Source organism: Cyprinodon tularosa, unplaced genomic scaffold, assembly GCF_016077235.1.
Source record: "Cyprinodon tularosa strain WSP-4 unplaced genomic scaffold, ASM1607723v1 ctg744, whole genome shotgun sequence".
NCBI classification, from domain to species: domain Eukaryota; kingdom Metazoa; phylum Chordata; class Actinopteri; order Cyprinodontiformes; family Cyprinodontidae; genus Cyprinodon; species Cyprinodon tularosa.
Window position 1 is genome coordinate 255764 of NW_024039501.1, and position 22128 is coordinate 277891.

Consider the following 22128-nt stretch of genomic DNA (forward strand, 5'->3'; position numbering starts at 1 on the left):
CCAGCTGCCAGGTTTGATTAATACTTTGTAATAAATACATGAATAAAGCACAGTCATACTCAGTTTTGCCCCCGCTGTATTTTTAAATACGCAGTAGAGGTATTTAAAGGTAGTAGAGGACTTGTACCTGTATATAAAAAACGCGCCCTATAGTCCGGTGCGCCTTATGTGTGTGTTAAATACAGAAATGGGACACATAACTGAGAGTGCGCCTTTTAGTCCGGTGCGCCTTATGGTCGTGAAAATACGGTATTTCAAGATCGTTTTTGTTGTGTGGGAAACCATTGACTTTCACTGATTTACATAGTACAACGATTAGCCCCCTCAAGGAAGCACCAACCCTGACTGTGCTGCGCCTGCCTTGTAAAACTACGCTCTCACTTCATCCAGGCCGGAAGCAGAGATGTACGACCATCACTCTTGCTCAAGCGGAGACAAAATGTGTCTTTTAGCAGCTAAGGCCAGGCATATACTGTAGAATAGTTGTACTGTAGTTGTACTCAGCTACAGCTAAAACTGTATGATTAAACTGCAGGGTTTAAAAGTTCCCAGCTAATGATGTATCTTCTTACACTGTACGGCCTGAAGCTCCAATGCGATCTACCTGCTCCAACTATACGTCCAAGAGCCACACGTCGGACTCAGAGCCCAGAGATGGCGCTGGTCAGACTCAATCTGGAACAAGAAGCACTTGCACTGGAAAAACGATCCAGAAATAAGTAAGTAGTAATAAGTAGTTGGTAAATGAGGAAGTTTGCCAATGGAATGAGGATTTTTACTCTTAAAATAAGATAATTTAATAACATGCACTTGAAAAAGACAATCCAATTGAGTTTTCTTATTCTGAATGTAAGTTGTCTTGTTCAATTGGCAACATTTCTCATTTATCTCCTCAATTCAAGAAGAAATGCACTTATTTTAAGAAAAAAAATACGGATCTAGATATCAATTTTTTGAGGCGTGGTCTGCGCTATGTTATTCCACGCCACAACGCAAGAGGGACAATCAGGAACTAGATTTGGGACTAGATACGGCCGAGGCGGTGAGGACTTGTGGGCAAGTTTGTGCAACAACGGAGGGACATGAGGGCCAAAAAGAGCAGAGATTCAGGTGGAAAAAGGGTCCCAGCGTTCTCGCGCACCTCGCTCTTCTAGCTGGTCCATCTCCACCAGTCGTTTTCCACAATGGCGATCATACTAACAAAACAAGCCCGTAAGGAACCAAACAGCAAATAGGCATAGTGTAGAGAGGATATAGATTTGACCAATCAGAGGCCTCCTGTCTGCGGCACTGTCTGTGGTCATCTACAATTTTGGAGAGGTGCAGACCTGGTTTCTGAGTATAAATCAGCTTTTATGCCTGGACTGAAGGTTTTTAAATGCCCTGTATATTTTTCGCCATAGTTATCACAATTGAAAAATAATTCTGATGTATAATTATTTTTGCAAACCATACCGAAAAGGCTTTTGCAAGCCCTAACAACGCTCTAAACTTTGTCTGGTTCAAACTTGTCTCCACTGGTGTGTTAGCCCTGCACGCATGCATTTGTCCGCAGGGGTTCTAGTTGCTGAGTCGTCTGCTGGCTGATTTGTTTCGGTGCTTTAATGTGGGGTGAATTTTGTTTCATTATTAATGTGATTCGTGGACTCGTGTCCTCACCAAGTACGTTCTTGACAAGAACTCAGGAAAGTGTGGACTCGGAGAGAATGCGAGCACGCAGAATAAATCTGGTTCAATTGGAACAGACGGGCTAACGTCAGCCCTGGCCGCTGCAGACGGGCTAACGTCAGCCCTGGCCGCTGCAGACGGGCTAACGTCAGCCCTGGCCCCTGCAAACGGGCTAACGTCAGCCCTGGCCCCTGCAAACGGGCTAACGTCAGCCCTGGCCGCTGCAGACGGGCTAACGTCAGCCCTGGCCCCTGCAAACGGGCTAACGTCAGCCCTGGCCGCTGCAGACGGGCTAACGTCAGCCCTGGCCGCTGCAGACGGGCTAACGTCAGCCCTGGCCGCTGCAGACGGGCTAACGTCAGCCCTGGCCCCTGCAGACGGGCTAACGTCAGCCCTGGCCGCTGCAGACGGGCTAACGTCAGCCCTGGCCCCTGCAGACGGGCTAACGTCAGCCCTGGCCGCTGCAGACGGGCCAACGTCAGCCATGGCCGCTGCAGACGGGCCAACGTCAGCCATGGCCGCTGCAGACGGGCCAACGTCAGCCCTGGCCCCTGCAGACGGGCTAACGTCAGCCCTGGCCCCTGCAAACGGGCTAACGTCAGCCCTGGCCGCTGCAGACGGGCCAACGTCAGCCCTGGCCGCTGCAGACGGGCTAACGTCAGCCCTGGCCGCTGCAGACGGGCCAACGTCAGCCCTGGCCGCTGCAGACGGGCCAACGTCAGCCCTGGCCACTGCAGACGGGCCAACGTCAGCCCTGGCCACTGCAGACGGGCTAACGTCAGCCCTGGCCGCTGCAGACGGGCTAACGTCAGCCCTGGCCCCTGCAAACGGGCTAACGTCAGCCCTGGCCGCTGCAGACGGGCTAACGTCAGCCCTGGACCCTGCAGACGGGCTAACGTCAGCCCTGGCCGCTGCAGACGGGCTAACGTCAGCCCTGGCCGCTGCAGACGGGCTAACGTCAGCCCTGGCCGCTGCAGACGGGCCAACGTCAGCCCTGGCCACTGCAGACGGGCCAACGTCAGCCCTGGCCACTGCAGACGGGCTAACGTCAGCCCTGGCCGCTGCAGACGGGCTAACGTCAGCCCTGGCCCCTGCAAACGGGCTAACGTCAGCCCTGGCCGCTGCAGACGGGCTAACGTCAGCCCTGGACCCTGCAGACGGGCTAACGTCAGCCCTGGCCGCTGCAGACGGGCTAACGTCAGCCCTGGCCGCTGCAGACGGGCTAACGTCAGCCCTGGCCACTGCAGACGGGCTAACGTCAGCCCTGGCCACTGCAGACGGGCTAATGACAGCCCTGGCCACTGCAGACGGGCTTGCATTAGCGCTGGCCGGTGCAGACAGGCTAACGTCAGCCCTGGCCGCTGCAGACGGGCCAACGTCAGCCATGGCCGCTGCAGACGGGCCAACGTCAGCCCTGGCCACTGCAGACGGGCTAACGTCAGCCATGGCCGCTGCAGACGGGCCAACGTCAGCCCTGGCCGCTGCAGACGGGCCAATGTCAGCCCTGGCCACTGCAGACGGGCTTGCATTAGCGCTGGCCGGTGCAGACAGGCTAACGTCAGCCCTGGCCACTGCAGACGGGCTAACGTCAGCCTGGCCGCTGCAGACGGGCTAAAGTCAGCACTGGCCACTGTCAGCCTGGAGAACGGTCAGGTCTGCTCTGATGCATGCTGGGTAAAGAGGGAGGGGCCAGAACAACATAGAGTGACTTTGTCTGTTCTTTGTCTTGTGTTCTTGTGAATTGGAACAGCGCTTGGGCTGAGACTGATCCCGTTTCTCGAGGACACCAGAAAGTACAAGTACACGTACCGAGATAAGGCCATATTGCTGCTCCTAGCTTCTTCCTATCTGACGACATTATTCGGATAGCACTTACTACTGTAACCACGGACACACTTCTGCTTTGGCTTAAATGTCCTTATACGTAACGATTTGAGCCTTATTCTCTCTGAGCATTCCGCTTATGTATTTTAGGGTCTGATCCGAATTAGCAAGCTGTAAATTAGCCTCTGGCCAAAAGCCTAAAGGTCACCGTGTGCATTTCTGCATTGCATTCTTTTCAAATTTCAATTTGCAGAAAGCGTTCTTTGCTTGCAACAATAATGGAAGAAAATTCACGCCATACAGTGTAGTGTTAAGCATAAAGAGGATAAAACATTTGGGGCCAGCAGAACAGAACTATAGTTAAAAGTAGATTTTTTTTAATCACTGAAGCATCAAATACTCATCAGCTTCAACGTCAAATCACTGAACTTTAAGACTATTTGTCTACACACACCCTTTTGCATGTCCTTACATGAAACTTTGCAAAGCACAGAGCTTATTTGTAGTCCTCCTGGCTAACTGCTTCTTCTTAGAAACTCTTCCTGGAAGGTTGCACATGTCATATCATGAATAAAAAAGTTCCACGAATGCTGGTTGGCATGGAGATGCCCTTCTATAGAAATCTGCTGTGAATTTGTGCGGAAATTAATTATTATTCATTGGGTGTGGATAAAACAACCGTCAAATATGATCACTGAATATCAGGAGCCGTTCAAGTAAGAAGCAAACATACACTAAAAAAATGTTTAGAAGTTTCAGGGGCGGATTTAAGAAATTTGGGGCCCAGGTCAAATACAGGCAGGGTGAACCTCTTGTCCCTTTTCTTCTTGTTTTCCTCTCTATGTTTTGTACTCAGCTGACTTTTCATGCTGTCTCTAAAGGAATGAAAGATTTTTTCCAAGCACTAAGCTCACTTAGCTGATTGCTCCTTCCTGTGTTTCCAAAAAGGCCAAAGTAAATAACCCAGTCCTTCTTTTCACTGTAGACAAGCCATGATCTGCTTATCTGTTCTCCATTTTTCATTTGGATGAAATAATAGCTGCATGAATCATGACAGCAGACAAGATAGAGGAGAGCAGGAGGCGGGGTTACCAATCTACTCGCTCTGGAGAGCAGAGTTCGCTGCTTTTAGATGTTGTCTCCAAAGTCTCCAGTAGCAGAAAAAAGTCTCTAGATTTGGCACTAGGAGCTTTTTAGAAATCAAAGTGCTAGAGGGGTCTGAAAAGTGGCTAAATATAGCGACTAAAGCGCTAAGTTGGCAACACTGCTCTTTGCATGGTTTGTTTTCAAACGGTTTGCTGCTGTCTGATTGGACCTTTCTGAACATGTGCAGCAAATGGACTGATCCAATATGGTGGACACCAGAGATGGGGACTCGAGTTTGTGACTCGTACTCGAGTCGCACTTAAGTCGCATATTTAATGACTTCAGACTCGACTTAGACTTGTGTTACAGGTGGTATGGTGGGCGTGGTCCAAGCAGTATAAAAGCAGAAGCTGCAAACTTTCTTAAAAGGTGTCAGTTTCCATGGGACGCCAGGACGTATCTGGGTTCCACAGGTTGTAGATTTGTCAAGAATGTGGGTGAGTGTTTTTAGAGTGTGGGTTATATTGAACTTTTATTATGACAAATGTAAATTTTAACCGTTCTTTCCTTGTTAGGAGGCCCTGCGGGTTTTTTAGACCAGGCTGTGTATACAGGCAGATGAGGGTGGTGTACGCGATACAGGTATTTTTAGAGATTTTAAGGTAGTCATTAAAATAATATTTTGATTGCATTTTTTTTGTAATTTGGTGTTTTCTGTTTGTTTACAGAGATGTTTTTTGTTGCTCCTGCTGTCCTTAGGTTTATGTTGTGTTTCTTTTAGTTAGTCCGACCCTGTTTGATGCTTTTGGTCCCGTTGTTTACTTGTGAGGGCGGACTAACTGTTTTGTTTTTTTATCTTTTTTCATTGATCTGTTTGTTTTCTCCTTGTTCACTCTCCCACGAGGCTGTGAGCTGGTAGACAATGTTATATTGCATCTGATCGTCTGCAGTGCTGAGTGGTGATCGTGTGCAGTGTTTTTTTCACCTGATTGCTGTGAAGCCTTATAAGTGTGCGACTTTGGTTCTGGTTATGCGGGTTTGTCCGCCATCCACTAATGTCAGAGTTTAAATATTATATTGTCTACCCTAGGCTATCAGTTTCATTGAAAGAGGTAAAGGATTTTCTGTCTATTTGTTTAATAAAGAACGTATATTTTTAGGACTGAGTTTGTTTCATCCTTGCGCGGGTGGTTACACTTGCATTTAAAGGACTTCAGACTCGACTGAGACTCGTGATTTCCGACTTGTGAACAATATTTTATTCCAGTGTAAAAACACTTATTCAAGTGTTTTTTGTTTTACTAACTTGACTGATCGCCGCTCGCCTTAACCGCACACAGAAGAGGTAAAAAAAAAACAAAACAAAAAAAAACTCAAAGACCCAAACCGTGAAGCACTCAAGTTCAAGTGTTTTATTTATACAAAAAGCCACAGCAAAAGTGGCATAATAAAACAGTCCTTTTCTTCTCCTAATAAAACCTAAAATTCAAGAGTTTTCCTTAAAAATCAGAGGCTGGAAGTTGGGCTCCGCTTGTTATGCTGCTTCTGGTGCGAGTGATCGGCCTGGAGCACCCACTGGCTGATCCACAGACTCTGCGGCGCTCCAGCACTGTTCCACTCCCTGGCGTGCCAAACCCCTTTCCAGACCGATCCAGCTAAAAAGAGAAGCAAGGAGAACGCCAGCATCCACGCGCCAAAACCCCGTCGGAAGATATACAGGTGCTGGTCATAAAATTAGAATATCATGAAAAAGTAGATTGATTTCAGTAATTCCATTTAAAAAGTGAAACTTGTATATTATATTCATACATTACATACAAACTCATATATTTCAGATGTTTATTTTGTTTAATTTTGATGATTACAAATGACAACAAATGAAAATCTCAAATTCATCATATCAGAAAATTAGAATATTACTGAAGACCAATAAAAACAAAGGATTTATAGAAATGTTGGCCAACTGAAAAGTATGAACATGAAAAGTATGAGCATGTACAGCACTCAGTATTTAGTTGGGCCTCCTTTGGCCTGTATTACTGCAGCAATGCGGCGTGGCATGGAGTCGATCAGTCTGTGGCACTGCTCAGGTGTTATGATAGCCCAGGTTGCTCTAATAGTGGCTTTTAGCTCTTCTGAATTGTTGGGTCTGGTGTATTGCATCTTCTTCTTCACAATACCCCATAGATTTTCTATGGGGTTAAGGTCAGGAGAGTTTGCTGGCCAATCAAGAACAGGGATACCATGGTCCTTCAACCAGGTACTGGTAGCTTTGGGACTGTGTGCAGGTGCCAAGTCCTGTTGGAAAATGAAATCTGCATCTCCAAAAAGTTGGTCAGCTGCAGGAAGCATGAAGTGCTCTAAAACTTCCTGGTATGTGGCTGCGTTGACCCTGGACCTCAGAAAACACAATGGACCAACACCAGCAGATGACATGTCACCCCAAACCATCACTGACTGTGGAAACTTTACACTGGACTTCAAGCAACGTGGATGAAGTGCCTCTCTTCTTTTCCTCCAGACTCTGGGACCTTGATTTCCAAAGGAAATGCAAAATTTACTTTCATCAGAGAACATGACTTTGGACCACTCACCAGCAGTCCAGTCCTGTTTCTCTTTAGCCCAGGCAAGACGCTTCTGACGCTGTCTGTGGTTCAAGAGTGGCTTGACACAAGGAATGCGACAGCAGAAACCCATGTCTTTCATACGTCTGTGTGTGGTGGTTCTTGAAGCACTCACTCCAGCTGCAGTCCACTCTTTGTGAATCTCCCCCACATTTTTGAAGGGGTTTTGTTTCACAATCCTCTCCAGGGTGCGGTTATCTCTCTTGCTTGTACACTTTTTTCGACCACATCTTTTCCTTCCCTTCGCCTCTCTATTAATGTGCTTGGACACTGAGCTCTGTGAACAGCCAGCCTCTTTAGCGATGACCTTTTGTGTCTTGCCCTCCTTGTGCAAGGTGTCGATGGTCGTCTTTTGGACAACTGTCAAGTCAGCAGTCTTCCCCATGATTGTGTAGCCTATAGAACTAGACTGAAAGACCATTTAAAGGCTTTTGCAGGTGGTTTGAGTTAATTAGCTGATTAGAGTGTGGCACCAGGGGCCATCAATTTTGAACCTTTTCACAATATTCTAATTTTCTGATATGATGAATTTGAGATTTTCATTTGTTGTCATTTGTAATCATCAAAATTAAACAAAATAAACATCTGAAATATATGAGTTTGTATGTAATGTATGAATATAATATACAAGTTTCACTTTTTAAATGGAATTACTGAAATCAATCTACTTTTTCATGATATTCTAATTTTATGACCAGCACCTGTATGCCTGTCACCTGCAGATTCCGTTCTCCTTCTCCTTTCCTTCAGACTCCTTTTATGTCGGCTTTAATCAGCCCTTGCTCACACCTGAGCGCAGCAATTACGCAGAGCAATTAATGCACTCCGCCTCCTCAGACAACTACTTCAGTCCAGTGCGCATGGATTGTCACAAGGGAAAAACAAACCAAAACAACCCAGCATACAGGAAAAATTCAAAAGTCTAAAATAAAGGAAAACAATCATATAAAAAAGAAACATCAAAACATGCAAAGCTCAAGAAGAAAATACAAAGAAAAACATGTCATATCTTCCTCTCCAAACATGCAAAGCATAAAACTAACACTTAAATGAAAGAAAACCATAAACCATATTTTCCCCTGTGCAACACACTGACGTCACTGACGCAACAGTACGTGGACGGCAGGATTGTGATTGTTTTTTTTTTCCACAGTCCTCATTTTCAATAAAAGAGCAGACATTTACTGCTAAAACTAGAAAAAGTTGTAACCACAAATGTCAGGTAAATACTGTAAGAAAATGCAAAATTTATCTGGAAAAAATTTTGCGTGTGCTTTTTTTAATTGTATTTTTCATTTAGCAGTTCAAGATAATGATAATTCCATAGATATAATAGCGACCTTCAAGCTATATCATCTCAGTGACGGAGATGAAAACACAAGGAGAAACAAGCAAGCACGCAAATTATTGCACTTTTTTAAATTAATCAAGTGATTAGAATTTATTGTGCGATTAATTGATTATTGCGACAGGCCTTCTCAAGACTTGAGACTTGACTTGGACTTGCAAAAAATGACTTGTGAACATGTCTGGTGGACACTGAAGGGGGACAATTATTGAAGATTTCCAGAGGACTTCACCATTGAAATTCACCAGAGCTATAGTGAAACTGACAATGCCCACGTGCATGGCAGCTGGATGCTGGAATACATCGTGTAAAAGTGAAACAAAAAGAGTTATTCCACCTTTCTGATTCCTGATCCTCCACGGACGGGTTGGTCGTTGGATCGCCAACTTGAAGAGGGAGGACTTGCCATCGAACTTCTGGCCAGAGAAAAAACCCGTAATATGTAGCCAACATTTGGAAGAAGAATGTTTTCAAGATGACTTGGATAATAGCGCGTTGTGACAAACACCAGATACAGCACTGGGACTTGATCAACAGCCGATACCGCACCTTGAATAAATAAAGTGAATTTGATTGGTCGATTATCAAGGGGGCGGGATCGTTATGGTGGAAGGTTCGCAAGCAATTTTGATTGCAGTCGGTTTGTTGGAAGCATCTTGCTAACCAGTTAGCATCTTAGTGCTAGCAGGTTCCCAATGGGAAATTCCATTGGGACCAAGTAGCACTAAATTGGTGACTTAGAAACGACGCTGTCAAGGAACGCTATGGACAGAGGAAACATGCAAGAGGAGGAGAGTTTAGTGTCGGAGGTCGTGGATGAGTCTCCTCCGTCATCCATTTTTTATTTAGAGGAGGAAAGCGGGGACGAAGATGTTGTGGAAGAGGACGCCAGGGCGGCAGAAGCTTGGTTTGGTGTAGAAGGCTTCCAGCCGTCCATGTTTGAGCCCTTGCCTCGCAACGCTGCCAGTTCTGTTAGCTCTAATTCCCGTGAACACTGGGACGCAACTCAATAGGAAAGGAAAGGATTCTGATTTCAACCGTTGCGTATATTAGCTGCGACACATGAATCAAGATGCTATGACCGAAAACATTTGATTGACAGATGACCGTTGGTTATATGATTGGATGAATTTAGGTGTTCACCATCTGGCCTGCAGAAGACAACGGGGAAAAAAAACAGATTCGGACAGGATTTTCTTTTTTTTAAATTGCAATTTTCTAAATTTTGGGATATCGTCTAATAAAGAGTACATTTATATACATGTTTAAGCCAGATTGATTTGCATATAAATATGATTTCCCTACGACTTTACTAGAAAGTCTAAATCAAAAGCCAATTTGGATTTCTTCCAAAGAAACAAGGCATGTTTCACTCGGCACTTCCACAGTTATGTAATAACATTCTTTCCTCTTCTGGAGTCTGACAGCTTGTTGAAGAATTAATCTCAGCAAATTTTCAAAAAGCCTGAAGCCTGGCTGGTATATCATCTTCCTTCCCCCTCTTTTTACAGAGAGACACATGCTGCTTTTTTGTGTATAAATGTGTCCTGGGACTAGTTTTGCTTTACGTGACCTTCTTTTAATGACTTGGTCCTTTACCCTAATTTCATGTTTGTTTCAAGAGTCAGACCAGAACTGGGTCAGAGAGCGTCTAAATAAGCTGCACCCTGAGCCTTGGGGCAGCAGTGTCAGCCAGAGTCCAAACTGACATACATTAGCTGATTAAACCTGGTGAATGAAAAACGCCAAAGAGAAAAGAACAGCTGACTTTGTTCAGGTTTAGAATCACGGCCCTAAATAGTACCTCTAAAGTCAGAACTGAAGATGCTGCTGATGCTTCTCAGTCATCCAGGTCATTCTAAAACAGTTAAAAAACAAGTTTGGAGACGTTTCTCTTCCCATCCAGGAAGCTTTTTCAATTCAAAATGTCAGAAATAGCGTTGAGTTCAAGGCTTTATAGTGTGGACTCTATAAAGTACAGCGGACATCACTGCCCTTCCTCTCCTGGCTGCATCAATTAATCCAAACCCATCTGCGCTGCAAAAACGATTTAAAAATTAGTTAAAAATGTCTTAAATTAAGTGTATTTACCTTAATTTGAGAAGGTAAATGAGATAGTTTGCCAACGGAATGAGCAATTTTACTCTTAAAATCAGATATTTAGATAATATGCACTTGAAATAAGACGATGCAATTTTGTTTTCTTATTTTAAGTGTAACTTGTCTTGTTTCATTGGCAGATTGTCTCTTTTACCTCCTCAATTCAAGAACAAATGCACTTATTTTAAGAAAAAATGACTTATGTAGATTTAGATTTTTTGCAGTGTGCTGAGATTGGAGTTGCACTGAAAAAACGATCTAGAAATAAGTAAAAATTATTCGATTACCGTATTTTCACGACTATAAGGCGCACTTAAACGTCTTTTTTTTCCCTCAAAATGTGCGGTGCGCCCTATGGTGCGGTGCGCCCTATGTGTGTTGTAACTGCGACTTTTGAGACCACCTCATTGAGGAGATGATGAAAGAGTGGCTGAATGTAAGGAGACCAGGTGTTTTTTTTCCACTCATCACCATTAATCTGTGACTCCATGCGTGCCCATCTCACAGCTGATGTGAAAAACATGGGGAAACAAATTAACGCTGTGCTCGCTGTTCAACCGCTCGACATCGGTGTGAACCGGACCCAGCAGGTGCAGCAGAAGCAGCGAGTTTACATGCAAAGTCAATGGTTGACGCGCGTATAGGCGCAGCAAAAGGTCCCACAGCGCGTTTTGGTGCAGCATGTCGGGAGCGTTTAAGCATCTGATGCACCGCCAACGCGCTGCTGCTGCTCAGATGGAAAAATTGAAGTTTTGCTGCTGGACGCGCCGCATCAACCAATCAGAGAAGCTGATCTGGGAGCTGACAGCGAGACAGACAGCGCTCTGATGACATATGATATTAACGCAAATGAAAAGGCTGGGTGAACGCTGTGCTCGCCGTTATCCCGGGGGTCTGACAAAGGAACTTCCACCGCTCGACATCGGTTTGAAGCGGCCGTTCACAGTAAGGCTGCGAGCGGCGTGGGAGCGATGGATGACAGACTGAGACCACAGTTTCAGGATAAATGGAAGGCAGCGCCGGGCAAGTTACGCCACAGTTTGCGGATGGATTGTTGATGCTTGGACTAACGTGTCTGCTGGCTCTGTTGTTCAAGCTTTCGCAAAAGCCGGCATTATTTCTGAGGAGCTGCGCTGCACGGAAAGTGACTGACAGCGAAGAAGGGGAAACTGGCATGTCTGATTTAGCGCAGCTGTTTTATTCAGAGGAATGCTGAGGATAACAGAGGATGATGACTTTGATGGGTTTGATTAATACTTTGTAATAAATATGAATAAAGCACAATCATACTCAGGTTTGCTCCCGCTCTATTTTTCTCCCTGAAAGCTTCAATGGCAGCCTCTGAGCGCGTCTCCTCCGCTTCACCGCGGTGGCTGGCAGGTGTTTTTTCATCTAAATAATCTAAATCTTGCAGCTATATTTGCTGTGATCAGTGGGAATAAAGTAGTTTTAATATGTTTTTAAGTGAGAAAGTCCACCTGAAAACTTAATAATTGCAGTCAGTTCATCCAGATTATCTATTTCTGTCGGAGGCGCTCAGACCCCCACATACCAGCGGTGCGCTGACAGCAGAAATCTCTTCATCAGCAGCCTGTAGGCTGGGCAGCCTGGGGTTCACCGCGGCTGCTGGCAGGTGTTTTTCATCTAAATAATTTTAGCTGCAGGCACCAGGATACCGGCAATAAAAGCGAACATATTCCGTCAGCAGGTTTCAGGATTTTAAGTTAATTTAGGAGTGATCACAGCGCTGTGTCATCTGTCTCACGGCCAGCTGCCAGGTTTGATTAATACTTTGTAATAAATACATGAATAAAGCACAGTCATACTCAGTTTTGCCCCCGCTGTATTTTTAAATACGCAGTAGAGGTATTTAAAGGTAGTAGAGGACTTGTACCTGTATATAAAAAACGCGCCCTATAGTCCGGTGCGCCTTATGTGTGTGTTAAATACAGAAATGGGACACATAACTGAGAGTGCGCCTTTTAGTCCGGTGCGCCTTATGGTCGTGAAAATACGGTAAGTGTATTTACCCTTAATTTGAGTAGTTACATGAGATAGTTTGCCAATGGAATGAGTATTTCTACTCTTAAAATAAGATATTTAGATAATATGCACTTGAAATAAGACAAAGCAATTGTGTTTTCTTATTTTAAGTGCAAATTGTCTTGTTCCGTTGGCAAGATGTCACAAAAAAAATCTAAATCTAGACAAGTCATTTTTTCTTTAAATAAGTGCATTTGTTCTTGAATTGAGAAAGTTAAATAAACATTTTGCCAACGGAACAAGAGAATTTACATTTAAAATATGAAAACACAATTGCATTGTCTTATTTCAAGTGCATTTTATCTAAATATCTTATTTTAAGAGTAAAAATACTCATTCCATTGGCAAATCATCTCATTTACCGACTCAAATTAAGGGTAAATACACTTAATCCAAGACATTTTTACTTATTTCTAGATCATTTTTCCAGTGCACTTTTACCTCCTCAATCCAAGAACAAATACCGTATTTTCACGACCATAAGGCGCACCGGACTAAAAGGCGCACTCTCAGTTATGTGTCCCATTTCTGTATTTAACACACACATAAGGCGCACCGGACTATAGGGCGCATTTTTTATATACAGGTACATGTCCTCTACTACCTTTAAATAGCTCTACTGCGTATTTAAAAATACAGCGGGGGCAAAACTGAGTATGACTGTGCTTTATTCATGTATTTATTACAAAGTATTAATCAAACCTGCGAGCTGGCCATGAGACAGACACATCGCAGATGACACAGCGCTGTGATTACTCCTAAATTAACTTAAAATCCTAAAACCTGCTGACGGAATATGTTCGCTTTTATTGCCGGTATCCTGGTGCCTGCAGTTTAAATTATTTAGATGAAAAACACCTGCCAGCAGCCGCGGTGAGGCTGCTGTTGAATGGATTTCTGCTGTCGGTGTACCGCTGGTGTGTGGGGGTCTGAGCGCCTCCGACAGAAATAGATAATCTGGATGAACTGACTGCAATTAAGTTTTCAGGTGGACTTTCTCACTTAAAAACATATTAAAACTACTTTATTCCCACTGATCACAGCAAATATAGCTGCAAGATTTAGATTATTTAGATGAAAAAACACCTGCCAGCCACCGCGCTGAAGAAGAGGAGGAGACGCACCCAGATGCTGCTGTTGAATTAAGTTTTCAGGTAGAAAAATAGAGCGGGAGCAAAACTGAGTATGATTGTGCTTTATTAATGTATTTATTACAAAGTATTAATCAAACCCATCAAAGTCATCATCCTCTGTTTCTGAATAAAACAGCTGCGCTAAATCAGACATGCCAATTTCCCCTTCTTGGCTGTCAGTCACTTTCCGTGCAGCGCCGTTCGTCCCAAAAAAATGTCTGAAATTAATTCCTATTCATTCATTCAGACATGCTACAATGTTCATAGAGTCGCGTTGCCCAGTTCACTAACAAGACTGGCAGAAAATCAAGTTGCTGAGTTAAAGCGGCATGCAGGTGGTGCAGCGGTTAACGCATATGACCCGTATATATGGAGGCCTTAGTCCTCGACACGGCCGACCCGGGTTCTAATCAGGCTTGTGGTCCTTTTCCCCCTTTCCTGTCAGCCTACCTTCGAAAAAAACAGCCACTAGTGCCGCAAAAATTCAAAAAAAAAAAAAAGTTGCCAAGCTAAAGCCAAGAAGCGTTTGAATTCTGGAAAGTTCAGACCTAAAGTTTTTATTTTTCTTAGCGTTAGTGATTATTTCAGTCATTTACAGCCTTTCGTTTCTTTTATTTTTTGTTTCCCTACCATATGACTTTATGCATACTCTTTCATAATGTTTGGGTGTATTTTTACTGTTATCTAACATGATCCCTGGGCTCAATAGTTTTACTGTAGCTGTGCTGTGGTGACAGTGACTCTGTTAACTGATATGAGACCTTAGAAAGAACCTCACACCCCATTCAAACCTACCCTGGGGAGCAGAAAGTTGCTCATTGTTCCAATCTTTTGTTAAGGGTTTTGGTTATTGTAATGTCAGAAGTTCGCATAAGGTGTTGTCAGCATTAAACATAAACCCATTTTAACAATGACTATGATGCAACACAAAGGATGTACAGAAAAGAGGATCCAATTACCATTAGACCATCTTTCACCAGAAAGCAAATGCCATGTGGTCGTGCTGATCTTTTGTTCCACTTTAAAAAAAGAAAAATGTTGATAGATAAATATGTTTTTCTATGTCTAAGTAGTCAAATATCTGTCTGTAGGATCCAGTATTCAAGGCATACAGATAACTACGTTTATTTGAAATGGATCTGCACTGACCAATGGGAGGATCTAAGGGCGGAGGATGATTATGTAGGTGTCAGGCTGGACTATTGTAATTCTTTACTATCAGGAAGTCCACAAACTGTAGTTAAAAGCCTTCAGCTGATCCAAAATGCTGCAGCCAGAGTTCTGATGAAAATGAAAAAGAGAGATCATATCTCTCCTATCCTGGCTTCTCTTCATTGGCTTCCTGTTAAATCCAGAATAGAATTTTGGCTGGAATTATTGTTTTTGATATCTAGTAAATCACCAGCCTCCCAGATCCCTTTATAACTGCAGTTACCCCTGGCAACCCCATGTCATTTCCTGTCAAGGTCTCACTGTTGGCATTTCACAATAAAAGCAGAGGTGAAACAGGACATTACAGACTGCTGCTAAACGGGGACAACTCAATCATGTGGGGTGGAAGGATGGGAAGAACATCAATATGGACTTGCATTCTCCCCAAGATCTTGGGGAGAAAAGCGAACAAGTAGAATAAATATTGGTCAATTGGAATAGAAGCGTTATTCGTGACATCACCGCACCCTCGGCTCGTCTGGTGCTGCATTTCCTCCTGTTATAAACAGTCTCTTCATAATAATAAATTCGTACTTTTTTCATAATTGGGGGAATAACAATGAACACAATCAGATAAACACAAATCAAATGAACATTTTGCCAAATAAAACAAAAAAAAAACGCCATCATAGCCAGCGGTACTTCACACGCGGCTGGTGCAGACAGGCTAACATTAGCCCTGGAGGTCAACATCTGAACTTTTTTTTTTAATTACGCACTAAATCAGTAACCTGACTCCGCCAGATGGATTTGCTCCGCATATCCATCTGGAAACCTTCTGTTGAAGTAATTTTGGGAAGGGGCGAAAATACTGGTTAGCTGATTGGCCTATGTTGGTGATAGACGGGCCAAATAAACCAATCAGATCAACGAAGCATATGACGTACTAACAGAGCGACGACGAAGAGGAGCCAATTGATAGATCAAACTCTTGCCGAAACCAGTCGGGAGAAGACCAAAAACATCTTTTCCTCTGAGAAAAGCCTCCAGAGCAGTGTTTTGCTCTTCTTTCAGTGAAGAAATACTCTGTAATTCCGATAAAACTTGCTAGATAGCCACGCTAACGCTAGTTTCATCGGCTGAAGCCGCCATGTTCTTTAGACTGAACTGTCGCGCTTCTCGTTGCGTTACACCTCAACCCGCCTCAAAGCCAACGCTGATTGGACATTCGTTTGGTGAACTGCTCCAAATTTTCTTCAACGGAGAGTAGCCACACTGATTAGCGAGTGAAATCTTGAAAGCTCGCGAGATCAGGATGGTCTCACGGGGCTACTAATCAGTAAATCTAATAAAGCTTAAAATATAATGTTCCTGCCTTAACTGATCTTAAATTATACTTTTATAGAAAAAACAGAAATAGAAAAGAGAACTTTTAACTAGTGTTGGCTGTGCAGTATCAGCTGGTACCGATACTATCTGCTTGAAATTGATGTGTGTGTATATCTGAAGAACTGCATACTACCTGGATGTAAAATAATTGCCATCATGGCTTCATGTCAAGCTGCTGCCTACCTTTGTGAAGCAGGAAAAAGACTAAAACAAAGTGAATCCAGTAGAACTTTTATTGCCTACCTGGAATGGGTGACAATAGTTGAATAAACTTTTGGTTCTCAAAATGGTATCGGTGCGCTATTGGTTGGTATTCGCCGATACCGATACCACCATTTTATTGCTGGATTGGAACCCTGGCCGAAACCGATACCTGTACAACACTACTTTTAACTTAATACTCTGAGCTCTGTGAGCGCTAACCTCGTAGCTGCTGCTGCCGCAGTGCATGCTGGGACAGCTCCTTGTTCTTCTTTTCTATTATGTCGGATCATAAGCAACTATAAGGTGCATACCGCCACCTACTAACATGAGTAGTAACATTACTTTACATCTATCTAATTCTTTTTTTTTACATTTGTATTCTAAATGAATAATGTTAATATTAAAAAATATTATTAGCATTAATAATAAAATAATACTAATAAATTAGGGATGCACGATATTGGGATTTTGGCCGATATGCCGATATGCCGATATTTTAAAACTCATGTAGCCGATAACCGATATCGATACCGATGTTAAAGCTGGACAAAAATAAGTAGTCATTGAAAATAGCAGTTTTGTTATCCATTTCTGACACTTTGGAAAATAATATACTCAAATATATTTTCATATGCTGATATCAAATAGATTTTTAAAAACGCGGTATCGATCCATTTTACTTTCAAAATCTCGTGAAATTTCATCGTTCTGTTACAAACTCTCATGATATTTTGCAAATTCTTGTGAGATTTTGTTAGTAAAATAGATCGATACCGCGTCAATATATCAACATATAAAAATATGGCAACATTTGGTGAATTTTCGGGGGATTTCGTAGCATAACGATGACATATAGCAATATTTCATTAGTGAAAGAGATTGATATGGTGTTTTTAAATGGCAATATATCAGCATATGAAGATATTGGGATATTTTAATGGATCAATATTTTTTCCCTCGTTTTTAGAAGTTTTTAAGTCTGTAAAAAAGAAGTTTTTGAGGAAGAAGAAGAAGTAGTATTTTTAATTTATTTATTTAAATTTTTTTTTAGACTTTAGAAACTCAGAAGCTGATCAAATATCGGGTTAAATATCGGTGGGGTGGCCGATGTCCGATGTTCAGTTTTAAGGCCGATACCGATAGGGGGCCGATTATATCGTGCATCCAGTGGCGGCTGGTGAAAAATATTTTTGGTGGGGCTGATATAGCCTAGTGTATGTCTCCAACTAACCCGGAATAAGAATTCAAATAAACAATTGGACAATACATACAATTTAACAGTAATGATTTAATTTACTATATAATAACAGTAACAGTGATGATTTGGGTCACTGTGACGGGGTTCTTTGGCCTCCAAGAATCCAGGCTCAGTCGGGTTACCGGTGTTGGTGATTTATTGAGCTCAAAAACTCAAAACAGGGTGCAAAAGAAACTAAACATATACAAGATACTCTGGGCCTCAGCCTCCCTCCAGTTACCAGCAATGTAACAAAGAAACAGAAAACAAAAATTGCCGCTTTTCTTCCCACAGCCCTCATTAAATAGTTTAAGCCCCTCACCTCAGGCTCTCTTATTTCTGATTTCTTCTCATTAATCAGTTTTGTCCATATATTACCTCCACAAACAATTGATGTACAAAAACAAATAATTTTTACAACTTAATTCTTTTACACAGATTCATTGACTTATTCAATTACACCAAACTGGGTTTGAACCCAGCAAAGACGCAGCCAGACTGAAGATGACAAGTCCCCGCATAAACACGTACACACCCACACCCCCCACATACCCACACACACACACACACGGCTAACCCCACTGAAATATTAAGTGTGCACCCTCAATACGCCAGCAGGTAACCAGGAACAGCTTGTGTGTTTTAAGTTCATGGAGCTACTGGTCTCAGCGCGAGTGTATTGGTCCTCACAAACACAGTATAACAGGAATGTGTGTGTGGCGCGCAAAGTTAGAGAGGTTGTTTTAAGCGACGAGGTGGATTCGTCACAGTCACAATAACCATGACATGAAATGTTCATATCCTACAACAGGGATATTCTTCTGGCAAACGGGTAGATAAATAAGGATCTCACCGAATTTGGTGGAAGCTGCATCTCGGTCGTTACATTCGCCATCTTCCCTCTAATTGTCTGCACCTGCGCTTGGGTTCAGAAGAGAAGCCTGTTAAAGCGCAGTATTTTCAGCGCCCCAATACCATAAAGTTCCGAGACGCTGATTGGCCATTAAATTCACCTAGCAATAGTACATGATTGACAGATTCTCTGCAAATGTGGGGCTGTCTGATCAGCGCCCCCAGAACAGAGACGGTAGGAGTCTGTCTGTGGAAATCCACAAATTAATGACAGTAGATAGGGAAATGTAGTTTATATAATTTGTTTTGCTTATAGGTACACAGTCTAGAGAGTAAAACAGACATTTATGAGTTAATTTCTAAAAATATATTTTACGTTTCTCTCTTCTTATCAGGGAGGGCGGTGCCCCAGCGCCCCCTATGGGCCGGCCGCCACTGCGTGCATCCCTATAATAAATAGTACTTTCCTTAATCTGTAAATGTCCTTTATGTTTTCTTCATTTCTCAATATTTCCTTCAGATTCCATTCTCAGTCTGTCCTTCCAACCATTCATCTCAGTTTCTACCTTTCAGGTTAATAAGTTTTACAGTTCATCAGTACGTGTTCTACATTTTCCTCCCTATTAAATTTGAATTTAAATAGGTATGACCCACTCTTAATCTCATTATTATTACTTCATGATTTCTGTTTCTCTCATTGTTTCTATTTTACTTTTGTATTTTATATAATCATCTTCCTCTCTTACCTTCATTCCACCTTTTTATTTGCCTTTTTTTTTTTCTTTACACTTAATTAGTGCATGCTGGGATAACTGTCAGCCTGGAAAACGGACAAGTCCGCTCTGATGCATGCTGGGTAAAGAGGGGGGGGGGGAGAAAACAACATCCGTGGACTTTGTCCATTCTCAGTTTTGTGTTCTTTTAAATTTGACTAGAGCTGAGGCTGATGATGTTTTTCAGGTGTTTCTGTCATTAGGTGAGATAATTAGATATGTCTTTTTTTTTTTCTTGTTTTTGATGAAAGGTGGCTCATTCTGTTGGTTAATTTTCTAACTTATCCACTTAAATCAAGGTAAAATACTATTTCAAATCAGAATAATAATCTTTCTCATATTTCCCTTTTTGCAGTGCAAGGCTCAACATGGTGGTTTAATCATTTGACCACCATGTGACGGCCATGAGGCAAAACAAAAGCGGCTTAGAGTGGAGAGTCAGAGGTCGGGCAAAGGCCCGATGGTGGCCAGGGTTCAACAGGCAGGCCGACGGAGCGAGACAGGATGTTTTCATTGAACACTAAATGGACTACATATATTTGTTTGTTGTAAGACAGATAAGTTTTTTTTTCATTGTTATATATATATATAAATATCAGCTGTGCTGCTGCCATCAACTAACCTGACAACACCCAGATGCATGTCTCGCTCCGCCTAGCTCCACTCACATACATCTGGGAACCCGCCATAGGAATTGCCTTTACTGAAGGCTGGGCCTTATCAAAACTCCTTGCATATGATTGGATAAGCCACTTGTCTGTCATCTTTATGGACGTGCTATTTCAACCACTCACACCGAAGCTAACCCGTGACCCTGTGAGAGGAGGAGCCATTTGGTAGATCAAGCTCTTGCCAAATCCGGTCGGGAGAAGGGCGAAAACATCGTTTCCACCAACAAAAGCCTTCAAAGCCGTTCTCTGATGTTCTTTTAATGAAACAATATCAGATAGATTGGACAACACAGAAGAAATAGCAGCATCAATGCTAACGCTTGCTTCCTCAATGCGAGCCGCCATTGTTGTTGGAATCTCACGATCGCTTCTCCACTCCAGGACACACCCGCCCTGCGTCCTGATTGGACAGACCATAAATTCGGTTGGGGAAATCACTTTCAATGAGCGGGTTCCCAGATGTATGTGAGTGGAGCTGGGCGGAGTGAGACATGCATCTGGCTGTTGTCAGGTTAGCCATCAACACCTTTGTTTCTAGATGTTGGAGCTTGGCCTGTTTTCCAGTGTAGTCCTGTTTCTCTGACTGTGACTAACTGGATGTTCTCTCTTCATCCTCTGACATGGGAGCTGGCTTGTAGCTCCTGGAAAGGGCCGCCTTTTACAGTTCCCTTTCATATCTGCTTCTTTTTCTATGTCTGCTTCTGTCTCCTTGAACCCCAGTGGGCCTCAGCAGATGGCCGCTCACACTGAGCCTGGTTCTGCTGGAGGTTTCTTCCTGTTCAAAGGGAGTTTTTCCTCTCCACTGTCGCTACAAGCATGCTTAGTGTGAGGGATTGCTGAAGAGTCAACGAGTCGATGCAATCAGCTGGTTTTCCTTAGATAGAAAACTTTGAATCAATCTGACTGGATGATCTGGTGAACTGGAAAGTGACCTGAGATGACATGATGTGAATTGGAGCTATAGAAATAAACTGAATAGAATTGAAAGTAAATAAACAGATCTTTAAACGACTTTATTATCATAATATTACAACTATATTCTCAAATTAAATGGTAAACTCTCCAGCCTGGCCCTGATACTCTGTCGTAGTGATATAGACCCTTTTAGATGAAGTTTAATTTTCTCACAAACACAAATAGCATCGCAAACTGGGCAGGAGGAGTGGAACTGGTTTTATTAGTGAACAACTTAGATTTAGTAATAGATACTTATCATTTTTAACAACTTCTGATTGACTCAGTCTCTTCACAGAGAGCTCAAAAATCAGAACCCAGAGCTCCATCTATTAGTTATTCAGGTTGAAAGTCTCTGTTGGCATTTTACTGTTATTATCTGCTTGTTTGATTTGACCTGATGACCATAAAAGGAAGAAGAAAGTAAACTGAACAGCAGAGGAGTTGGCAAAGCTCATAGGGGACAAAAAAGGTTATGTTGACATGTAAATTTGATAACGGGAGGACAGAGCAAACAAAGAGACACATGTAGGAGCACATCTCAGAGCAGAACGTCATTATGCAAAATACAGCAAATATTTACTCACTTCACTAAATCTCCTTTCTATATATGTACTGTTCTGTCATTGTACCTTCAATTTAACCTATGTACTCTTACCCTACCAATTTAGTATCTGGTAGAGTAGAGACAGGGGCAGGTGTGAACAGATCTTCTAGTCTTTGAAATGATTCTTGTGCTTCTAAAGGACCGCTCAATCCTGACTTTGTTAGATGTTAAGAAATGCAAAGTAGCTGCAGTAGCTTCAGATGAACTTTCAGTATAAATTGATTAAGCCAAAGAATCTTTGCAGCTGCTGTCTGTTTGGACATGTCTGAACATGTGCATCAAATGGACTGTTCCAATATGGTGGACACTAAGGGGGGGGGGGGGGGGGGGGGGGGGGGGGCGGGGCTGAGACACACTTATTATAAACGTTCTGAAGGCATTTTAGCAAAAGTAGTTTTATCAAAAACATAATGTGCAGAAATAAGGAATAGTCGTATTTAACCCTTTAAAGCCCGATCCAAGA

At 42.8% G+C, this 22128-nt stretch overlaps 1 long non-coding RNA gene across 1 annotated transcript; it reads left to right on the forward strand.

Annotated features, from left to right (window-relative positions):
• Window positions 1–4957: 4957 nt before the first annotated feature.
• On the forward strand, window positions 4958–5379 carry LOC119773120. Its single transcript, XR_005279342.1, has 3 exons — window positions 4958–5075; window positions 5154–5220; window positions 5307–5379. It is a non-coding gene; the product is annotated as an uncharacterized LOC119773120 (long non-coding RNA).
• The last annotated feature ends 16749 nt before the right edge of the window (window positions 5380–22128 follow it).